This window comes from Nicotiana sylvestris, chromosome 1, assembly GCF_000393655.2.
Source record: "Nicotiana sylvestris chromosome 1, ASM39365v2, whole genome shotgun sequence".
Lineage (NCBI taxonomy): Eukaryota > Viridiplantae > Streptophyta > Magnoliopsida > Solanales > Solanaceae > Nicotiana > Nicotiana sylvestris.
The window spans coordinates 7,519,883-7,540,115 of record NC_091057.1 but is presented as its reverse complement, the minus strand read 5'-3'; positions in this window follow the sequence as shown (position 1 = coordinate 7,540,115).

Genomic DNA, 20,233 nt, shown 5'->3' with positions numbered 1-20,233 from the left:
TGCTCAATGTAAGTAAAGAAAATAAGAAATGCAAACCAATAGGGTCACAAGGCTAGGCCTCGAACTAACAGGAGTAGGGCCTCGAGGTGTAGATGAGGCTAATAGCAATGAACAATTGATAAGAATCAATGATAATAAGGATCTCAAAGATGGCATTTCGCGGTTAATAATGAGCAATAAATGTGTAGAACAATTGTATAAGCAAAGAGCAGAGAATGTAGTATTATATTCAATATGTTGTGTAATAATCCGAATTCCTTTCCATGACGAACGTCGATTGTACTTCTCCGAGATCAACCATAGTGGGCCTTCGATGTGCTCCCTATCGAACTCCCCAATTTTGGTCGTACACAGATAGTCCCCGCGTTTCTTAGAATGAAATGATAAGGAACGATCTTGAGTTCTTGCCTCTTCGATGCCCCTATTATGACGTCAGCCACGTGAGATAATTAAATGGCATGACATAAAAGTTGTACAGGGGTCTTATCAAACATGGTTCTCGAAAAGCCCACGAACTGCTATTGGTCGCCCTTTTAACAGTTTCTTGCCTTCACCCTTCTTCCGTGTTCAATTCTTTGTCACTTTGCTTTGAAACTTTTGTTACAACCATGGCAAAAACTTCTAAAACAGTACCCCAAAAAGGGGAAGCCCCTTCTTCGTCATGCTCGTATAAGAGCAAAATGGTAGTGCCCCCCAGCGTCAAAGAGTGTGTTCTTGGGACCTTCGATACAGCCTTCGACTTCAAAATTGATAAACCTTATTCGGTACCGGGCCGATGTGAACCCATATCTCAGTATGTTAGTCTAATAACTAATATAAAGAAGATGAAAATAGATTGTCGCTGGGGAAGGGCGGTACAAGTAGAGATCCCTTCTCCGAAAGAGGACATAACTGAACATAAACCTAGTTTCCTCAGTGTGTATACGTATCCCTTTACCTTGGGTCCTATAAGTTCTTCTTCTCCATCATTAGACCCGGTGATACTCGATTTTTGTCGAGAATATCAAGTGACGCTTCGTCAGATTTATCCTTTTTTTTTAGAATCGACTATTTGCTTAGACATTTATCAAACATGGTCGAGGGGATGCCTCTCACCCTCGGTCAACTGATTATATTGTATAGCCCCCGCCTCTATCGAGGGGGCCTAGTCAAACTGCGACATCAGTGTGCCAAATCATTTTTCGCCAATACTGATGAAGATAAGGACCGGGGGTGGATGAGCCGCTTCGTTCGAGTCAGAATTTCGGACCTCATTCTTGTTGAGAAGATGCCATTCCTCAAGGAATGGAATATGAGGCGTAAGCATTGTTACACTAAGCACGTTTTATCAATTGAATGCCCTCTTGTCTTCTTTCAAACTAACTTCTTTGTTGTCTGAATTAAGTTTTCTCTGGTTGCTTAGCCACCGTGTGGTTTCCCAGTGCGATCAACGACCTCCTGGGCTAGGTTAGACTTTTAGACTCCACCTCTCCATATGACAAGCGCATTTGGTGTGATAAGGCGAAAACCCGATGGGAGGCCAAAAATCATGGTATGCCCGTACCCTTATCAATTCCAAATCCCTCATGAATGGATTTTTTGTAGGTATGTTTGACATTTTACGCCTGTACGGGCTTCAAGGAAGCTGTTTCAATGAGGCCTCCTCCTCCTAGTGACGAGGAGACCCAAAGGCCCACCAAATATAGAAAGAGAAAGAAGGAGACACTGACAGAGTCCCTGAAACCAAAGAGAACTAAGGCTCGAAAGCCCAGGACCGATGCAACGGTCTTAACTTCGGCAGCGGCTGAGAATCTTTGTGCTGAAGACGATGATGGCTTCCAACTGATACATAGGGAAAGATGAAGCACTAATGCTTCGACGGTTGCCGGGCAGAAGACTGTCGAGTCAGAGGTGGCCGATCCTTTAATTACTGTGATGTTTTACCTTGAATCCTTTCCCAAAATTTAGTATATTTATACTTAGACCCAAATATTTACCTTATACTTTACTACCCCCTTAATATGGCAAGAATCAATCTATCTCAAACTGATTTCTTTCCTTAATTGACCCTGTTAGTACTCGTTTGAGCAGTAACCCCTTGATTAAAGGGAAGTACTTATGTTAATTGATTCTGATTGTGATTATTTCCATGTCTGTGATAAAACCTTACTTGTTACCTTATTCTCTACTCGTTTTCAAAGCTATAAGTACCCTACCATCTTTTCTTTAAAACATGAAAAATTGAGTTCAAATACACACACTTATACATTCAAAAACTCTCTTTCTCTCTTTACTACTACTTGTGCTACTGCTTTGTCTAGCCAGCTGAAAGCCAAAGCTAGACTGTGGAATCCTTCTTAATTTTCCTTTCTGCACTTTACTTCTCTACTGGTATGTCCTAGTTAACTTTTTAAAGCCTCATCAATAACATGTTTCATTAGTTGTTTCAGTTTCCCTCATTATTGTCTACTTCTGCTTGTGGTTCTGCAGTCAAGTTACATTACTAGCATGCTATAATGTATCCCCTTCCCCTTTGGATTAATGCACTCCCCTACATGTGTTCCAAAAGCATGCTCTGTCAGTCACTTATTGTGTACTTGCTGTTTTATGAATCCCAAACCCCTCATATCTTCTCTATGTGTTTGTGTGCTTTTGGCTGGTTTGTGACTATGCCAGTATCAGCTATTACTGTGCATGACCAAACCAGACCCCTGCTGGGGTCATGTGCTTACAGACAAGTGACTCCCCAAGATCCCGTGACCCCCTTGTATGACTACTGCTTCTATTTGTTTGAGTTTTGAGTTTTACTACTACAACTGCTTTCAAATTACCCCTGTTACTGATTACTTTCAACCCAGTTTTAAACAAACTTTTTTCCAAACTATGTCAAGCACCCTCTTGTGTGAGCCTTGCCTTGAGACCCTTGAGCTCCCTCTGAACTTGGGCACATAAGAGCTAGCCCTTCCACACTGCACTAATTCTGTTTGGTTATGCAAATCTAGGTATGAGCACTGTCCGGGATCCCTTGAGGTCCTTAGGGAACTCTGACACACCCAGATATGAGAAAGGAATTGGAATAATATTGGCTTTGAAGTAATTCATTACATAACTCAGAGAGGAAGTCAAGATCAGGCTTCCTTTGGTTGTAATTTCTTATTTCTGCACTTCTTTTGTAAGTCATTCATATGATCTGTAATAATTTGTAAACAATATCGGGGTGATTAGTGAAAAGGGTTGGTAGTTGTATATTGTGGGTAAATTAGGTAGATAACATGACTCTAGGGTCTACTTTGATTCAAAATATGGTCAGTTAGATAACATGCCTATAGGATATGCTCTGGTTTAAAATAAATTCTGCATGTTTCACTTTCACACAATTAGAAACCATGTCTATAGGATCTAGATGGCTTTAATAATAGAGATCATGCCTATAGGGTTAAAATCATCTTTATAATTAGATATCCTGCCTATATGGTGTAAAGTAATTGAAGTTCAGTTTTCATTACAGCATGTATTCAGATTCGTCTCCCTAGAAATCACGCCTATAAGTCCAAAGTCAGCTTTTAATACTTAGATACCATGCCTATAGGATCTAAATAGCTATAATAGAAATCATTCCTATAGAACTTAAAACTAGTTTAGTTGGAGAAGCCGTTTAGTTCACGTTGTTTATTCTCAATTAGATTAGTTAATCATTTTGCCGCTTCTTTAATAAGTTTTCAAACACTGCCTTAAATTATTACGATTAGATAGCATGTCTATAGAATCTCAAGTTGTCTGATTAAAATTAATCACTGCTCTACTCTATTCCTAATCAATATAGATATCTTGCTCATAGTACATCACTATTACGCCTAGGCAAACCTTAGGTAATTACTCGAATAAAATTGAAACTGCCTTTGTTTAATTTCCAACTGCTACAACCAGTAGGCAGGCCTGATTCAGACTTCTTTTATGAGTTATATAATGAATATAGTTCTGACTCAAACTCTGCTTTAGGATTTTAAAATTTAGACCTTAATTGTGTTTAAGTCGTGCTATTTATATGCATTATTTGCGGAGGTATACATGAGCCTCCTAATTGCTTTCATGTTTCCCCTTTAAATGCAATCATACATGTTTTTGTATGTCTCCTTAGCCTTTTTACCTTTAAACCTAAGAGCCAGCCTAAAACCTCCCTCTCATAGGAATAATAGTCCTAAATTCCTCTAGGACTGACAGGAATGGGACGGGTAATAGCATGCAATAGAGGTCGAAACCAATCCGCGCTTTAATACCTTTACGGGGTGGGAAGGGTAGATATGGATATGATGACCGGTGCGCCAATACCACGTGTATCCCCTCTTCTGAGGAGTGTCATACCGGGTATTGCATTGAGGTGATCCATATTACAAACAAACCTAGGACCCCCTTTTATTTTTTACAAGCATGTCTAGCTTATAACTCATTTTTCAAAACCCTGCCTTTCAATGATTATTTGCGCTTGTGTATTTAAACTTAAATCCCCTATTACTTGAGCCTTTATTTGTTTACTTGCTAATTGCATAAATTCATAAAACTATTTGGCCGGGAACCACACTAGTGGATCCTGATGGGTGCCTAACACCTTCCCCTTAGGATAATTTCAAGCCCTTACCCAATCTCTGGTTATCAAACATAGTTGTAGTTGAACCTTATAGGTGCCCTAACGCACCTTTAAATCATTAGGTGGCGACTCTTTAAAATACCTAATTCCCAAAAAGGAAATGAGTCATTACACCCCATGAAAGTCGAAACCCGGACTCCTCTCCGATGGAAGGGAAAAGGGGGTGCGACAGCAGGTAGGCAAGCTGACGGTCCCCCTTCTTAGGATTCTTGATCAGCGAAAGTTGGCGTGCTCCACTTGATCCAGAGCTTCTTTTGATTTTTATACTATATGTTTTTATACATATATGGGTATGATGTGGCCCAGTCCCGTCATTGTACAGTTGAATTTTTTTAGAGGTCTGAGATAGTTATGTATAGTTGGATAGTATGTGGCCTTGTCGGCTTCCAATTTTGGGTATATAGTTGTCTATAATAGCGTTGTCGGCTCGCCCTACGTACTCTACACATATATGTACATATGTTGTTTGGGATGGTTTCCCTCATGTATGTTATTCTCATAATTCAGCAGATGTTATTCATTTTTATATTTTTTATGCATGATCAGGGGTGTTTGACAAGTAGGACTCGGACACCCATTGTGGCCCATCGGTTTGGGTTGTGACAAAAACCCTAGAGACGATTTTCCTAATAGCCCTTCTTCCCCAATCCATTGGTAAGTGATTCTAGCCAATTTCTTTCAATCATTCATTACATTTCATAATATTTTAACATAAAATCTAGTTTTTCATTGTGGAAATAAGGTTTTTGGGTAGAATTTTAGATTTTTGTAAAATTAGGATTTAGACCTCAAATTGAGGTCAGATTTAAAAACAAATTACATAACCGGTGTCGGGGTGAATGAGTAATCGGGTTTTGGTTGGAATTTTGTGTTTGGACAAAGCAAGCCTGGGAGTTGACTTTTGTTGCCTTTTTTAATAATGAAATAAATTGAATCTTTTGCAATCGTGGGTAGTTCCTAAGGCTTAATTTGAATCATTTGGTTGGTAAATTGCTGGAAATTATCGGTTCGTAGGCTTGTTTGAAAGGCAAAGTTGTGGTTGAGCTTTGAGTTTGATCTTTGGAGCGAGGAAAGTGTCGTGGTTAGCCTTGACTTGAGAGATTAGGTTTGTTTGCCTATTTGCTACATGTTTAGATGTTGGGTTCAATATATATGATGCGTTGTTGTTAGGTTAAAGCATGCAGGTGGGACTTGTTCTTTGTAATTTATTTTTTACTTTGTCATATAATCCATGCTTAGACTAGTGATTTATTAAAATTAATGTTCTTTCCACATTTATAAGCTTTCTGTCATAAATGTGTATTGTTTCTAAAGTTGAGGTTGGTATTGTGGAGTCGTTGTTTACACAAGGCTTGTTCTTGTTTATTCTATCTCCCTGTTCTTACATCTTCATTGTTTTATGGTAAGGAAGAGTGTTAATGCACTAAGGGTGTGTCGTGCTGTAACGACCCGATCGGTTGTTTTGAGCTATAGCACGCCATTCAACGGTTTGATACCTTGAGTAGATTCACTTCATGTATTATGACTTGCACATGTGGTCAGAATTGAATTTAGGAAAGTTTGCAGTTGATTTAGATAGATAATTCTTATTTCGAAAGCTTTAAGTAGGAAGAGTTGACTAATGTATGAGTTTTGAGTAAACGACCTCAGAATCGGAATTTCAAGGTTCCAAAAGGTTTGTATGATGATTGTGGACGTGGGCGTATGCGTGGATCAGGTTTGGATGACCCGTGAGCGTTACGATCCTTATTGCAGAAAGACGGAAATTTAGAAGAATTTCATGAATTTAGGGTGAAGTGTATTTTAATCTTATCGATGTATGTTTGGGATCTTGAGCCTAGGAATAGATTTGAATAGTGACTCTGGTCTCAAGAGTGTGTTCAGATGTGGATTTGGGGGTTCGTAAGTCATTTCGAGGTCGTTTGGCGGAAGTTGGAAGTTGGAAGTTGAAGGTTTTTGGAAGTTTAACTAGGAGAGGACGTGTTGATATCGAGGTCGGATTCCAATTCGGAAGTGGGAGTAGGTCTGTAATGTCAATTATGACTTGTGTGCAAAGTTTGAGGTCAATCAGAATTGATTTGTTAGGTTTCGGCATCGAATGTAGAAATTTGAAATTTTAAAGTTCATTAAGCTCGAACTGGGGTGCGATTCATTATTTTGATGTTGTTTGATGTGATGTGAGGCACAAAAACTTCGTGTCATGTTTAAGGACAGGTTAGTGTGATTTGATGGGGTACTGGGGGCCTCGAGGGTGTTTCGGGGTGATTTAGGACCAAGTTGGGCTACATTGGAACTGTTGTTCTGGTGTCTAGTTTCCTCTTTTGCATATGTGAAGGATATCATGGTTAGCGAAGAGTAATTTTGGGGCTGCTGGGTTTTTTCGAGCACGGCAGAATTCTCATTTGGTGATATGGTATCGTTGTCCTTATTTGAATGTATTAAGGTTCGCCGGTGTTACGCCATGTTTGATCTGCGTATAGGGTAGAATGCTGTGAAATGGTGCTTGAGAAGCGGTTGTATGAGAGAGCAGTGTGTTGCGGTTTTTGGATCGAATCGATGTTTCTAATATTGATGGCTAGAGAAAGATGATCTTCAAGAAGGCTTAGCGTTGGTGGCAATTGGTCATATCAGGTGCCATAGTGTTGGATTGTGCTTTGAGGTAGTATTTGGGGTAGTGAAGGATGAGTAAGGATGTGGCGGAAAGCGTCTCACGGTGGTTGAATTACTAGTAGGTCACGTATGTAAAGCAAAGGTCGAGAAGTTGCTTAAAGGAAAGGGTTTAACCAAAGTGGGAGTGTGGCACATATGGGCTCTGTGGTAGGATATCAAAATGCTTTGATGGAAGTCTAGAGAAATTTTGAGATCGTGATGGACAGTGACTAGGACCGCGGATTTTATTTGTATACAACATGACTTCGAATTTGGGATCTATTGTTGGAATTTAAGTTGATAATAATGGGGAATAAACAAACTTGTTCTGCTGGGGAGTGAGCACGAGCTCAGGAGTGTTTTACTCATTTCATAGTAATCATACCTAGTGTAGTGTCGTTGGAAGATGTCAACATGGAATTTTCACAGGTGGGCTATCCCCTCTGGACAAGTTAGCAGTGGTGTGATGTTGATGAGGTTTCTACAATCAATTCTACTTACTACTAGGCAGAGGGTCGAATTTGTAATTATGGCTAATTATTCGGGATGTTCATGAAAGGTTTAACATAAGATTTCGAGAATTTTGGCAGGTTAAGGGTGCAAGATCATGCTAACTGAGAATAAGGAATCTTTATGGGCTCTAGAATTATTTGATTATAGCATAAAAGTTAAGTGAGGGTGCCCACAATCTACGATTGGATCGTGCGGTTGTCTTCTTATGCAGTTTCGGGTTATTGATGTATCGATCGTTTATTATGACTAAGGAAAGAAAGCATTAGTGGTAATTCGAGCAAAGGATTTGAGGAATGTGTGTTATATTAGGGCCTTATTAATTCATGCTCAGGTTTTGGGAAGACTAAGAGTTTATGCTCGTGTAGGTCTGATGTACAAGGAAAGTAATTCAGCCAGGTGCTTCTTTAAGAGGGTGTGCACGTGATAGCAGAGCCTTGGAGTTAATTATATTCAGGACCAAGTCAGAGCGGGTGATTCTAAACAACAGTTCTAGTGGGTTCAAAAAATTTAGTGCGGTGCCTAAGGATTTCGAGTCAATGGTATGGTTGAGTATTGAGCTTTTACAGTGGATTATGAAAGGGACTTGGAGTGTTCTATGCTATCATCGGTCCGCGGTACAACATTAGAGTAATGGAAGAAAATTAATTCAGATTCGCAGAGGGATTATCAAAATGGGTGTTCTAGTTGGAGATACGAATGTGCACATAAGGAGGGTATGAGATGGTTCGTTGGTTTGAGACAACAGGGTCTCGTAAATTGGGTCACTAAGGATGAGTGCAGATTCAGTTCGTTATACTTTTACTGGAGCTATTGTTATTTGTAAGGCAAGTCCTAAGTAAATTGGAAGAAGTTGGTTCGGGTAGCAACAGTTGAATCAACATGATTGTGGCAGTGATCTATTCCTTAAGCGTGAAGTTATACATGTAGTTTGTGGTTGTACACTTGAGCTTGAGCACCACTACAATTTTATTGATTTGGGAGGTATTTTATTCAAATGGCATTGTGGTGTAAATGGATTCCGAAGGAGTCATGGCGGTTTAGATCGTAACTTGAGGTTTGTATGTTTCTGCGGTTTGGGAATTCAGTTGTGTGTTGCGCTGGTTCTTCTGAAACAAGCTAAGTGAAAGCTTTATAGCCAATGAAATTTTTATTCCACTAGTAGTTCAAGGGTTACGGTGAATACGTGTATTATCGCATAGCAGCATGATAGGTGCAGTAAGCAGCATGGGTACTAGAAGTTGAAGGTCAAGGTTGCGATTAGGTGTTGATAGAATGTCACGAGCTCGGATGAGCAGGGGGTGAATTCAGATGTTCAAAGTAAGTTTGAATTTTTCTTTAATGTCATGTGATAATGGTGTGATGTGGAAGAGACTTTGTGTATTGTCTGGCGGATTTTTGATTCGATTTACAAAATTAGAACAGTTGGTGGTATGGATGTGTGTACTTTGCTACCTGAGCGGAAGGTCGTGCGAGCGTTCCCCGCATGGTTATTTTTATAAGTAGGACATGTTAGTCACTTGATTGTTAAATATTGAAACCAAGTATGGAGATTATGGTAATATGGCAAATACAAGAGTTTATGCTAAGAGGCATTCTATTCCTTGGGATGTGGACCATGTAAGTTTGTTCCATATTTGATGGTTGTTCTTATGTGACATGAAAATGGTTATTGTGGATCCTTGAAAGATTCTTATCCCAGTACGGTATGATCAGAATCGTCTTGAGGTCCGTTGATGGGTTGAAATGTGGATGTGTGCTCTACACCAGGCCGGGTGTGCTCATTCAGCATAGCATTTCTTATGGAAGAGTATTCGGGCACTGGATGTTATTTTCGTCGTCAGCTATTTCAGGTATTACTCTATTGTTCCATGTGGGTTGTGGGACGACTTGATAATTCGCTCATGTGTTGAGGTCCCGCGTAGCAGTGGTGTTATGTGAGAAGGATGACACTCGAGATGCATATAATATATCACACCTTAGTTTTTCTTGAGTTTCGTAGCGTATGGTGCTACTTGTCTCCCCATGATTTGTATTATGCACTTTGCTTGCTTGTGGTAAATATTCAGACATTTTGTGAGTATAAGTGTTATGGATTGACGTGTGATTTCTTTTTATTGTCATAAGTGTATCGGGTGGCCCGCCGCGACGGGTATATTGTTTGGACCGGTTGGCATGCTGCAAATAGTGTCACATTGGATCAGTTTTCACTGCAACAGTGAGATGTTAAGCACGACCCCTGATATTGATTTTGTGTGTCATGTTTCTTGCCTCTGAGAAAGGCTCATAATAATTTATGGCTTTTTTATTCGTCATGCAGGCTTGATAGTTATTTTCTGAGTTCGTTCTTTCTTATGTTTCATATTGAAGTTGTAGCTTGTTGATGCAATGATGGTGTCGTATGAAATCTTAGATATTGTTTGTGGTGGCTTATTGCCGGAGTAGCTTGTACTGGGTAAGAGGAGGTTATTGGACCTGGGATTCAGTGCAATCAGAGTTATGAAGGCTATATTAAAGAGCAAGTATCGTTATTCAGTTCAGAATGAGGAAATGGTCCTTGTCAGAAAGATAGGCTCCATGATTTGCCGATTCGGCCGATGGTTATGAATTTTTGCTTATCTCTTCCATAATGGCAGTATTGCGAGAGTAGGAACAAGACTTATATGCGTCATGAGGTGTGTTGTGGGCATCTTATTCGTGGGATTTTGGCTATTATTGTTAGAGGAAGTTATTATGGTCATGTGGATTATGCGGTGCATGGTTTGAATTCAGTACAGGTATACAATCATGTTTCGGTACAGTGCGTAGTGATTGATACAGTGTTCGTATGTTAGAAACAGGCTTGGTAGAGAATTTCGGATGTTAGTATTTGACTCTAAGCCTTATTTGTCTAAATAAAAGGGAGGATCTTCGGACTGGCTTGAGCTAATGTGCCCAACCTGGTTATGACAGCACGGGTAGATGCATGTGCTGTTAAACAATGATTTTGGACAAATCTGGAGCAGGTCTTCGCATGTTTGAAGACGAACATAAATTTAAGTGGGAAAGAATGTAAAGACCCGACCGGATGTTTTGAGCTCAAATGCATCATTCAGCATTTTGAAACCATGAGCAGCTTCACTTTAGGTATTATGACTTGCACGTTTGGTCGGAATTGAATTTCGGGAAGTTCAGAGTTGATTCAGATAGAAAATTTTCATTTCAGAAGCATTAAGTTGGAAGATTTGACTAAGGTATGACTTTTGAATCAGGGTTTGAATGTTCCAATAGGTTCGTATGATGATTGTGGACTGGGGCGTATGCCCGGATCGAATTTTGGATGACTCAGGAGCGTTACGACGTGTATTATGGAAAGTTGGAAATTTGGAAGAATTTCATGAATTTGGGTTGAAGTCTATTTTATGTTATCGATGTTTGTTTGGGATTTCAAGCATGGGAATAGCTTCATATGGTGATTCTGGTCTTAGGAGCACGTCCGGATGTGAATTTGGTGGTTCGTTGGTAATTTCGGGGTTGTTTGGCGAAAGTTGGAAGTTGAAGGTTTTTGGAAGTTAGACCAGTAGTGGTCGTTATGATATCGAGGTCAGATTCCAATTCCGGAAGTGAGAGTGGGTCTGTAATGTCAATTATGACTTGTGGGCAAAGTTTGTGGTCAATCGGAATTGATTTGATAGGTTTAGGCATCAAATGTAGAAGTTTGAATTTCTAAAGTTCATTAAGCTTGAATAGGGGTATGATTCTTGATTTTGATGTTGTTTGATGTGATTTGAGGCGTCGAGCAAGTTCGTGTCATGTTTTGGGACAGGTTGTGTGATTGGACAGGGTCCTGGAGGCCTCGGGGCTGTTTCTGGGTGGTTTCAGACCAAGTTGGGGTTCTTTAGAACTGTTGTGTTGGTGTCAGGTTCCTCTTTCGCGAACATGAAGGATCATGCGTTCGTGAAGAGGAATTTTAAGGATGTCGGGTTTTGGCTTTCACGAATGCGAAGAGGGGAACACGAACGCGAAGGGCAGGTTCAGTTGGCGTTCGTGAACACGCTCAAGAGGTCGCAAATGCGATGAAGGTCAGGCCTGGGCAGTTTATTTTAAAGCGGGATTTAGCTCATTTCTCTCTTGGTTTGGGCAATTTTAGAGAGGCTTCATGGGAATTTATTCATCATCTATATCAAGTTAAGTGATTCCCCCATATTGTGAGTTAAATACAATGTTCGTATATGGATTTATTCATGAAAATTTGCAGAAATTTGGGATTTTGAAGAAAAACTTAGAAATTGGTATTTTTTGATTTTGGCTAGGAAATTGGACATGTAATTAAGAATAAATTATATATTTATGTTCGTAGTGTTATGGGTAATGGTTATCTTCGAACATTTTTTAAATCCGAGAACATGGGCCCGAGGGTTGCTTTATCGACTTTTCAAGCGTAGTTGGTAATTTGTCTACATTATTATTTGTATTAGAGTATATGTTTATTGTTTGCACATTGTTTGACTAGTTTTGGTGCGATGAACACCGATTTGAGCTGTTAGAAAAGCTTTGGAGCCGGTTATGGAACTTCAGAGCGAGGTAAGTCTCCTTTATAACCTTGTAAGAATGAATTTACCCCATAGGTGAATTGATTTAATATGTGCTTCTATTTGTGGGGGGCTACGCACGTAGCTACTAATTATGCTTATGTCAAGGTAGCCTAGGACCCAAATCATACTATACTTGCGATGTTTGCACCCTACTTGCTAATTTAATTGCTTAAATCATATTGGAACTTGACATAGGAATTGTAAAAGGTCAAATTTCATTTACTTGAGTTTTGGACGGGTTAGTTTACCATTAATGAGAATTGGTGTTTCTTCGATATTAGCCTCTTAAAAATCTTGAATCGGTTGTTTATAAAATATTTTCTCTTCTTCTTGAGCGGGTCGAACACCTCGGTAGCAGATAGATACATCTATGGTTCGTGCCATTCGACCCTCAGCATAAATCATGCGTAAAAATTATTGGAGCCCAATTACAATTGACATTGTTTCATTGTCTTGAGAGATTAAATTTTAAATGATGAAAATCGATTTGGGATTTACTACTAGTGAAAGAATTGGTTATTTAAAATTGTTATTGAGTTTTCAGCTGTATTTATATAATCCATGCTTAATTATAACTTCATTATTTTATTGTTAGCCCATAGTAAGTGTCGAAGTCGACCACTCGTTACTACTTTTTCGAGGTTAGACTAGATACTTACTGGGTAAGTGTTGATTTCTGTACTCATTCTATACTTGATGCACATTTCCTGTAGGTACATATATGTGTCTAGTGGTTTTGTAGGCACAGAGGCGAGGCTATTGCGGGGACTTACAATGAGCTGCATTCGATGCTACGAATCCGCAGCACATAGAGTCTCCATCAGAGTTATTTACATTATCTTATCTAATTTGTATTCCACATAGATGTTGTATGTTATCATATGTCCTAGTTGACGCTCATGCACTCTTGACACTAGCTTTTGGGGTGCTTACGGGTTGTTCATTACTGTAGCTGTGAAGAATATTATCATTTATCAAGTAAATTCTATTTCTTACTAATTAACTAATGAAAATTATGATTTAAAAAATACTTAAATGAGTAACTAAGTTAATCATTCACTGTTGACTTTCTTGACGGCAATGTTAGTCTCCATCACGACCTTTAGTGGATTTTGGGTCGTGACCAATGCTGTATTTGAGTGTTAATTGACGAAGGGTGATATTGTGCCATATTGTAAGAGTTTATGCACGAAGGGTGATGTCGTGCCATATTTTGAGAGTTAATGCACGAAGGGTGATGTCGTGTTGTATCTATTGATCTATAATCAAAGTGAGAGTAAAAGCACGAAGGGTGATGTTGTGTTGTTGTTATTATTTCATAGTGAAGTTGAGAGTAAAAGCACGAAGGGTAATGCCATGTAGTTTTATTCATTATGTTTATTTGATTTACTAGTTAAAGGCATATTGATTGTTCTGGTAATCATTTCCTGCTGCAATTATCGTATCTTGTACGTTCATTATTATTTGCACAAGTTTTTTACATGGGTGTCTTGTAATAGCCTCGTCACTACTTCGTCGAGGTTTGGATCTACACTTACGGAGTACATGGGGTCAGTTGTACTCATACTACACTCTGCACTTCTTGTACAAATTTGGTATTGGTCCCACTTGCCCGTAAGGTGCATTATCTCGGATCAGCTGACTTGGAGACTCGAGGTTGATTTGGTGGTGTCCACAGACCTTGAAGGCCCCTTTCATTTCCCCTTATTTACTGCTCTATTCATTCGGGATAGTTTTTCTTATTTCAGACTCTATTTGTAGAAATTCTAGTAGCTCGTGAATTGTGACTCCAGATCTGGGGATTTGAGTGACCATGTGGGGTCAGATTTTTGTAAATATGGTATGGTTAAACTTGTAAGTGAATGGGTTTTTGGATTTTGTGTCTTTTGTCGAACTTTGAGACGTGGTCTCGGGGGCCGGGTTTGAGCCGATTTCGGATTTTTATTATAATTTCATATTTTTCTTGTGGAATTGATTGTTTTAGTCTGTATTGATTGTAATGTACTAATTGTGGCTAGATTCGAGACTTTTGGAGGGTGACTTTCGAGGAAAATGTGTGTTGGAGTAGAGTCTTGGCTCAGATTTAGGTAAGTAATAGTTTTAAATCTTGTTTTGAGGGTAGGAAACCCTGGATTTATACGTATGTGATTGTTTCGGAGGTGACGCACATGCTAGGTGATAGGCGTGTGTGCGTGCATCATGGGAATTCTGACTTGCTCCATTCCGTGAGACTGAAAAGTTGAATAAACTTGTTGTCAGCTAAATGCTCTGTCCATATGTTATAGAAATTTCACTGTAAATCATGTTAGAAATCATGTTTAGGCTATGTGTTGGTATTGTAGGGACCCACAGAGGTCGTGATACCTGTTGAATTGCTTGTTAATTAGTATATGTACTCAGTCGAAGTCCCTCATGCACATTTTACCTCAGTCTATGTTATTCCTTGTTGATACGTTATATCATTTCTGTTTTAGGCTGATTTCCATGATTAGTGAGAGCTTGTGAGAATAGAGAGGTTGATGAGTGGGGACCTGATGGTGAGTGATTGATACCATAGAACGTGACTTGCACGTGCAGATTTTAGCAATTGGGCTATAGGAGCCCCTCCGGAGTCTATACACCCCCATTTATGGTAGGTGCCTATTGAGAGTGAGTGTTGAGGGTTAAGAGCTGATTGATGAGCTATTGAGAAAAACTGAGTGACTATTGCCTTCAGAGGCTATAGCCGCTTTCATTGTTGTTGCACTTAGCTGCTATATGTTACTACTTTGAAACTTCTTGAGATATTATATCAGGTTTCTACTTGAACTTGGCATGAATAAACTGGTTTGATTTAAATTGCCGGATTTAAAATCATGTCTACTTTCTTGGTGAACGTACTGAAAATGGATTATAACTATGTAGCTCATCACTATCTTTCAATTCCTTATTTATTATTGTTACTTACTGAGTTGGTTATACTCACGCTACACCCTGCACTTCGTTTCTAGATCCAAGCGTTTCCAGATAGGTTGGGCATTGATATCGTGCACAGTTGATCTTTAGAGATTTAAGAGGTAGTTTCCCGGCGTTTACAATCCTTGTTTCTCCTCCCTTATCTTTCTTTATTTGTACTTTGATATAGATTATGATGACCCATTAGGTCATGTTATGTTTTTTAACCTAATTCGACACTTCGAAGTTTTTAATACCTCATTTTAACCCTATCCATTTGCATGTGCACTCTGGGTGTGTTTCCGGAAAGCTTTGATGTTGAAAATTGTGAAAAAAATATGAAAATTTTGCTTTGGAAACCATTTGAGTTGACTTCAGTCAACATTTTGAGGAAATGGACCCGAATTTGTGTTTTGATGATTCTCGTGGTTCATATCATTATTTGGGACTTGGGCGCATGCCCGAAATCGAATTCGGAAGTCCCTATCTCGAGTTATCGGACTTGATTTAAATTTGTGAGTTAAAAGCTTAATTAATTTGAAACGTTTGACCAATAATTGACTTTCTGGTTATCGGGTATGCATTTTGGTTCTGGAACCCGGTATTGGTCCAATACCACATTTATGACTTGTTTGTGACATTAGGTAAGAAACAGAGTCGATTTGACGTGATTCAGATGTCTGGTTATGAAAATAGTAGTTTCAATGTTTTAAAAATATTTCATTTGATTGGTGTTCAATTCGTAGTTCTAGGTATTATTTTGGCGATATGATCGTGCGAGAAAGTTCGTATGAAGGCCCAGCGGATTATTGGGAAGGGTTGTTTATCTTTTTTTGCCTTTTGCGAGGGATGTAGGTGATGATGCCCTTACTTTTGATTTTTTTCCGATGTTACGAGGTTTTCCGGATGTATTTCCTGTAGACCTGCCGGTTAAAATGCCCGACATGGATATTGACTTTGGTATTTAGTTGGTGCCAGGCACTCAGCCCATTTCTATTCCTCTGCACCGTATAGCACCGGCTGAGTTGAAGGAGCAGCTTCAGGAACTCTTTGAGAAGGGGTTTATTAGGCCCAGTGTGTCACTTTTGGGTGCGCACCTCTTTTGTTCATGAAGAACATGGAACTATGAGGATGTGCATTGATTATAGGCAGTTGAACAAAGTCAGAATCAAGAACAGGTATCCTTTGTCGTGTATTGATGATCTATCTGACAAGCTTCGGGAAGTGAGGGTGTTCTCCAAGATTGATTTGAGGTCAAGGTATCATCAGTTGAAGATTCGGGACTCTGATATGCTCAAGACAGTTTTCAGAACCCGTTATAGTCATTATGAGTTCCTTGGTATGTCTTCCGGGCTGACCAATGCCCCAACATCGTTCATGCATCTGATGAACAGTGTATTTAAGCCTTATCTCGACTATTTTTTATTGTGTTCATTGATGATGTCCAAGTGTACTATTGTAGCCAAGAGGAGTATGCCCAGCATTTGAGGCCTGTATTGCAGTTGTTGAGGGAGGAGAACCTTTATGCCAAGTTCTCCAAGTGTGAGTTTTGGCTCAGTTCAGTGGTTTTCTTGGGGCACATGGTGTCCAATGATTGTATTCAGGTGGATCCGTAGAAGATAAAGTCATATCAAAGTTGGCCCAAAACGTCCTCAACTATGGAGATTTTGAGCTTTCTTGGTTTGGATGGTTACTACAGTCAGTTCGTGCAAGGTTTCTTGGTTATCACATCGCCCTTGACCAAATGGAAATATTGATACCATAGCATGTGAGTTGTCTGTGCGGATACAAATATTTATACCGTAGCACGTTAGTTGCTAGTGCAGATCTTGATATGATACTATAGTATGTGAGTTGTCCGTGTGGATCCTGATATGATATTATAGCACGTTGGTTGTCCGTGCAGCACGTGAGTTGTCAGTGTGGATTTTAGCACTACGGATGTAGAAGCCCATCTGGAGTTTGTACACCCTAGTGAGCACAGTTACCTATTGAGTGTGAGTGTTGAGGGCTGAGAGAGAAGTCATGAGCTATTGAGAAAGACTGACTGACTATTGCCCTCAGAGGCTGTATCTGTTTTCATTGTTGTTGCACTTAGCTGCTATATGTTACTCTTTTGAAACCTCTGCATATACTATATTTGGTTTTTACTTGAACTTGGCAGGAATAAACTGGATTGATTTAAATTGCCGGATTTAAAGGCATGTCTACTTTCTTGTTGAAACTACTGAAAATGGATTATAATTGTGTAGCTCGTCACTATCTTTCAGTTCCTTATTTATTATTGTTACTTACTGAGTTGGTTGCACTCACGCTACACCCTGTACTTCATATGTAGATCCAGGTGTTTCCGGACATGGTGGGCGTTGATATTGTGCACGTTGATCAATGTAGATCCGACGAACATGAGAAGCCTCCGAAGAATGCATCCGGAGTCGATTAAGTCTACTTGGGCAGCCTAACATTGGCCTACGCATACGTCATGAAGCTAGTTGTCTGTCCCATCCCATTTCCTTTATCACTCAACGTATTTTGTACTAAGCTTGGACTCCCCCCTCTTATAAAAGGGGAGTCGTTAACACTTTGTAAGGCAGAACTCCATTTATCTAACACAAAATCAATAATATCTCTCTCTCTATTCTCTCTTTTCTCTCTTACTCGCTCGAGGCCACCCTAATAAATTTATTGTTTTCATACTTGTTCTTCGTTTAGTGCTTGGTCTTGGCCATAAAGAGCCTCCTTTGATTATATTTTAACTGTTACCCCATCCCGATTATCCACAACAGATTGAGCTCGAGCCGAAAATTGACCCCGAGGTCCTTCATCGGCCCGTCCGAAGCCTGGGTAGCAAGCCCCTTGGTTTGATTACTGCCCCATTTTAGCTCGTATCTCATCGTTAAAACTTCATAATCATAGCATCAACTACTTTAACAACTAGAATAAACATATATCACTTATTTTTAGAATCCCATTTTACAAATTTAATTGTCATTACCATTTTCACGGTAAACATCTTGTATATTTCGTGTAGAATAGTTGGAACAACATGGTTTACAAAGTGCCAGGGATCTCCCTTATATATGAGGGGAAATCCCAGCATAGTACACATTAGATTAAAGATAAAGAAAGCGGGATGGGACAGCTGACTAGCTTCAATATGCAGTTGCATACCAGCTTTGGACTATCCTGATAGACTTAACTGGCCTCGGCTGCATTCTTCGGAAACTCCCCATACCCGTTGGGCCTCGGCGAACATTATTCCCGGGCCGGGTGTCGATAGATTTAGAGGGGGGATACTCGGTCTATCATCTCGAACCCCTGAGGTTATCTCCCTAAATGCCTTATCAACGAGGAATCGGTTCCTCCAATTTCATCGTATACAGATAGTCCTCGCGTTTCTTATAGAGAAGCGATAAGAAATGATTTTGACATCCCACTCTTCGGGCTTCCCGTAATGAAGTCGTGCTGGTGACACAAGCCTCCATGATTACCAAAAAGTCTCGTCGTTTTGCTTTTCCAGGACCATTCAACGCATCCCTGTCGCGCCCCTTTTTTCCCTCTTTATATCGGGATATCGGGCTTATGACATTTTGGGTATAGGACAAATCATTCCTTTTGGGAATTAGGTTTGCATTTGAAAAGTCGCCACCTAATGATTTAAGGTGCATTAGGACACCTATAGGGTTCATTTCTACGTTTGTTTGATAACCATATATAGGGTAAGGGCTTGAAATTATCCTAAGGGGAAGGTATTAGGCAACCCTCAGGATCCACTAGTGTGGTTCCCCGCCAGATAGTTTTGTGAATTTTGTACAATTAGCAGATAGACAAGTGGAGGCTCAAATAGTAGGGGATTTAGGTTTAAACACATAAGAGTTTGAAAGAACAATTATTAAAAGGCAAATTTTAAAAAGAGGTCACAGTTCTACAAATATTTGAGAATATAAAAGAAAAGAGTGGGGGTCCTAGGTTTATTTATATTATGGATCACATCAAAGCGATACCCGGTATGACACTCCTCAGAAGAGGGGATACACGTGGTATTAGCGCATCAGTTATCATATCCATATCTATCCTTCCCACCCCATTAAGGTATTAAAGTGTGGATTAGTCTCGACCTCTATTGCATGTTATTACTTGTCTCATTCCTATCAGTCCCAGAGGAACTTAGGACTACTATTCCAATAAGAGGGAGGATTTTAGGCTGACACTTGAGTTTTTAAAGGTAAAAGAGTAAGGCGACATTAAAAACACATATAATTGCACATTAGGGGAAACATATAAACAACTAAGAGGCTCATATATACCTCCTCAAGTAAACCATATAAATAGCATGACTTAAACACATTTAGGGTCAGAATTTAAAGTACTAAGGCAGGGGAGTTTTAATATTTGAAGTAGACCAATATATTACATAACTCAGATAAGAAGTCTGAATCAAACCTGCCTGCTAGTTGTAGCAGTTGCTAATTAAACAAAGGCGGATTCAGTTTTGTTCTTATTACCTAAGGCTTGCCTAAGTATGTATTGGTGATGTCCGATAAGCATGATGTCTATTACTGATTAGGAATATAGTAAAGCATTTAATTTTAAAAATGCGATTTGGATCCTATAGGCATGATATCTAAACCGTATTAACAAAAGGAGTAGGTTGTTTAAAACTGATTCAAAACAGTACAAGTCAAACTGATTTTTAAACTAGACTGGTTTCAGATCCTATAGGCATAATTTCTATTATTACTGATTTGTAATTTCAATAGACATGATATCTAGTTGAACGTGAAATGAAGCAGGCAGGACTTACTTGAAATTCCTATAGGCATGATTTTTATGAAAAATACTGATTTTAATTTTATAGACATGACGTCTGATTATAGCCATTTAGATCCTATAGGCATGGTGTCTATGTGTGGTAATATAACATGCGGAGTTCATTAAACAA